The following is a 4,642-nucleotide window of genomic DNA, read 5'->3' as shown; positions in this document are numbered from 1 at the left end:
CGACTTGAGTTCTTCCTCAGTTGGCCTTCTTCAAATTTTCACCTATATTGTCTAATAAAAGAACAGAAGCACTTTCGATGTTTGACATAACTCAGATAAAGCCATCTGGTGCATGTATGACATTGACATCTAACATAAATTTATAAAACTTCTGAATGTGAGCCTATGTCAAGCCACTTTATCAAACATTCAGAAGAACCTACAACTACTATCCACTTATCCACCATTCATTAATAAACACTTCCCAAACATGAAGATTTGCGGAGACAGCGAAATATTATAGTTTAAACCTTATATTTTTATTTTTGTGGCAAAATGGCATTCAACTTCAATTTAGATGCCAAACTAGTAGAAACCTTTGATATGCATCTTAATTTCACGATCAATACAAACTATCATGCCCTTGTCTGTGTCAAACCCAAAATGTAGGTATACTAATGAATTTAGACAGAAATAACATATGTACAACCTGCAAATCACCTCTAAATAGCTCAGTCTCTTTGGATGGTTGGAATTGAGCCCAGTGAAAACAATAGCATCCGCATTTTCTCATTTTCAACAACCGTAAAGTGTTCCCATCCAATAAATCATCCCTTCTTCCCCAAATTTAACACTAATGCAAACATAATATTCCTTTTCTGCAAACACATTTAATGATCTAATATAAAATGAGCATACGACAAAATGGAAGCCTGATCCACTTAACTTCCAATACAAAAAATTGGGTGCTTTTAGCATATGTAGAACCTACTCAAATCAAGACTACCAATCATTTACAACTTAAAATTTTGAACTTTTTTTAAAGCGTAAGCAACATCCCATTAGACAGAAAGATGCAGTATGAAACAGTTCAAAAAAAGATCTCTTGAGTTTATCAATCATTAATCCTAAAAGTAAAACAGATTTTTAGAATTTTTGAATGGAAATTTCTGGTCTTTGTCTTGTTAAAACTATATTTGGCAACTGAGAAACTGAAAGAATTTTTTTTTTTCCCCCATTAAAATCTATGAAGTTTTTATCTCCAAAAAATTAATCTATAGTATGGTTATATGAACGCACAAGTCAGGAACCATAATGTATTCTATAGAACTTTTGTAACTATTCTAAATGGTTGCAATATTGTTCCTGAAAATCGATGGTTTGGGCCAAATGAAAGTATTTTACTGGATGTAATTTTACTTTGGAGGTAAGACATAATATATTCATGTTTCTACGAAATGGTCCCAATTTCATAACTTGAAAAAAGAAGAGTTCATTCTTTTTATGCAGCATTTTTAATGCATTCTTCAAGTCTGTTACTGATTTATGAAGTCAGGCATGTTTTGAGTTCTTGGTCCTTTTATTTATTTATTCATTTCATTTCATAACTGCATTCTCAATGAGACTAATAGTTATTTACCTATTTGACGATAAACCTTGGGATGTAAAGATATAGTAACAAGAGACGGTCATCTTGGAAGCTAGCGTCATTATATCTAAAGCTGCGATGCTCATGATATGGGATTCCCAGAAATTTCAAGATTTCATTAGTGTGTCTATGTAGATACACAGAAAGCTAATTATTTGCCTTGGGGCACTGCAGGGCAAGCAATACCATTACTAACCATTGGTATGATTGGTGGATTTAACTCTATTGGTGATTAATGTTCTAATCTATCATAGGAATTCTTCTCCAAAAAATAGACTCGAGCTTTGATGTGGGACAAAAAATTGATTGCTGGACATTGTTAATTACTGAATAGTAGTAATGTTACCCTCTGTTTTGCACATCGCTATAGCTGGAACAATAACAGGATCACGCTTGACGTATGAAGAAGTGATGACGGGTTGCACTTTTCCCCGTGCAAGATAACTACAGAACTCTGTATTCTTACTTTTTTCAACTGCAAATATTACATCAACCTTGCTCCAATTTTGTCATCAGGGAATTTTAAACTGTATCCTGCATTTGTTTTGAGGTCTAAATTTATATGTATTCTGGTCGAAGCTTCGTTTAAGTAGAGGCAGCACGGTCGATCGCGTCGGCTCCACATTGCTAAGTTAAAGTATTTATTGATTTTGTGATTAAAAGGAAAAATTGGGAGTAATTATTGCAATTAATCTCTTGCAAAATAGGCTAATAATACAGCACAATTCGGATGAAGCATGGTCCTCATGGGGACCAAAGCCAAACTTTCTGCATGTGCTTTTTTTCTGAAACTTTCAAGCATAAATACAGTAACTTAAGCTGAAATGCATGGCCCAGTCAAATGAGTTCCTCACTGAAATTTCAAAAATTTCATTGAGACCCCTAATTTTATTCTATTTTATTTTTTCATTTTGTAATAGTCCCTAGACTTTCATTTTATTACTAGCATGGTCACTCCATCCACCTTCTGTAAATAAAATTAAAGGGAACACCCCTCATGGCCATTAAAACTAGTGGAATATTGATGTGAAAAATTAAGCTGTAAAAAAAGTCAAGGGACTAGGTGATGAAATGGTCCATGGCCCCTCAAGTCACCAACTTTCGCGGCGTATTAATTTGGTATTTTTTTTTCTTAATGTGCATCTCGATCAGAAGTACCTTCTATCCCATAAATTGTCGCATGAACTTTTAGTCAATTTTAACAATAAAGTAAGAAATTCTCATTAGTGGGAGTGGGCATAATGATTAAGGTTTAAAGTAAATATTAACAAGTGACAAGTCTAAAGAGAAAAGTTCATTAATCTACTTATAATTTCAATACTAGTTTATCGACTACTAATGTTTTCACCTAATATTTAGAAAAGTTTGGAGAAATAATATAGCCAAATTTATTTTATTTATTTATTATTATTAGTATTATGAGAACTAACATGGACTGTTGTGACCTTCTGCAGCCAATGCTTGCCTACAACTCATTACTGCTACATATGCATATGTTCATCAATGGTAGTTATCTTTGAATGTCGAAAAAAGTGACTTTTTTTGTTTCAATCGATCATATGCTCCAATATGTGACATTTGGAAGGGGCTAAAGGAGGACTGTTCTTGTCATGTTATTTGTTGACGTGGATAGAGAGTCGAGGGAGGGATAAATTTTTTTTTTTTTTTTCACTGGATTAATACATTAAAAAATAAAATTCTATAATTTTTTTAACACGTGAAAAACATAAATGGGATTGGAGCATGCTCAATCTCCACATCTATTTGTTGGTTATATCAATGTTTTAAAAATTAATCAGCAAAAATAAAGATAGTAAGAGTCGAATTACACCGCACGCCATTGGTTTGTCAATGTCAACCCTATCTTAGTTGTAAACTTAGAAAAAGTCAAACCCTTCACATGATGTACATTTTTATATAGCATTTACATTTTCCCAAAGCAATCTACGGTTGCAATCTTCTTTTTGACTTGTAATGACTTGTTAATAATGATGAATTGATATTAACCATAATTTCAACCCTGTTTGGCGAGGATTATTATTATATTTTTAATAAATTTTTATAAAAATTGATGAAATCTGTGTTCAAAAGTTGCGAGTCTTATCAAATATTTTATTAAAATTAATTATTGACTTTGATTTGAATTAAAATCCTTACCAAATAAAAGTCAAGGCAAATATGCCACCAATCTCCTGATTAGTGATTAAGCCCCCGTTTGGCCTCCACTTTGTAGAAATGAAAATGAGTGGAATAATGTTTTTTTGAAAAATGAGTAGTTGAAAAAAGAAGAAATTTTTTTGATTTACGTGTAATATTATTTTATGAGAGATTATGTAGTTGAAAATAAGAGAGAGAAAAATGAAATGTAATGAAATGAAAAAATTAATGGGGGCCAAATTGGGGCTAAATAGCGAGTCGGTTTCTAACCTTTTAAAAAATGAGTAAGTAAATACTTAATCTTTCATTATAATCTACTTTCTCTTAAAAGCGGGACTTGGGGGAGTACTATTTTTTTTTTGTCACACTCATTTTCACACTCTATTCTCAAACAGGTTTTGTACTGTCATCCCATTTATCCTATTATCATTTCCTTTGTTTTGACTATATACTTCCTAACAAGAATGAAAGAGACACTTGTCGTGGCATTGTTTCTATGTAATAGTGTTCAGTTACTGGATCTAGATGGTATTTCATTATGCAAAAATTCAAATATTAAAATATTAAATAAGAGATAATGGAATAAAACATAATCTCAAAAAATTAAGCAAATCAAATTGTGACTATCATTTTACACCAATATAATAATTAAAAAAACTAAATCATTTAACATATTAAAGAACATAAAAAAAGAATTGCAAACAAAAATAAAAAAAAGTTATTATAAAGTTATTAATTAAAATTAAAAATAAATATTATTTAATTAGAATTAAAAAATCACGTTTCATCATAAAATAAAAAGGATTAAAAAGAATTTTAAATCGAACAAAAAATTATTTATAATATAAAGAAAAATTTTAAAAATATATAATAAAAATAAAACAAATTAAACAAAAGAAAGTTATGAAAATTAAATAAAAAATATATAAATATTATTTAATTAAATTTTTTAAAAAATTAAGTTTTATCATAAAGAGAAAAAAATTCTAAATCGGAAAAAAATTATATGATTAACAAAACAAATTAAAAAAAAAAAAAGCAAAACATAAAAAATGGAGAGTTTCTCTCCATCACACA

Source organism: Olea europaea, unplaced genomic scaffold, assembly GCF_002742605.1.
Source record: "Olea europaea var. sylvestris unplaced genomic scaffold, O_europaea_v1 scaffold2613, whole genome shotgun sequence".
Classification (NCBI taxonomy): Eukaryota; Viridiplantae; Streptophyta; class Magnoliopsida; order Lamiales; family Oleaceae; genus Olea; species Olea europaea.
The sequence above is the reverse complement of the archived record's forward strand: the minus strand, read 5'-3'. Positions refer to the sequence as shown.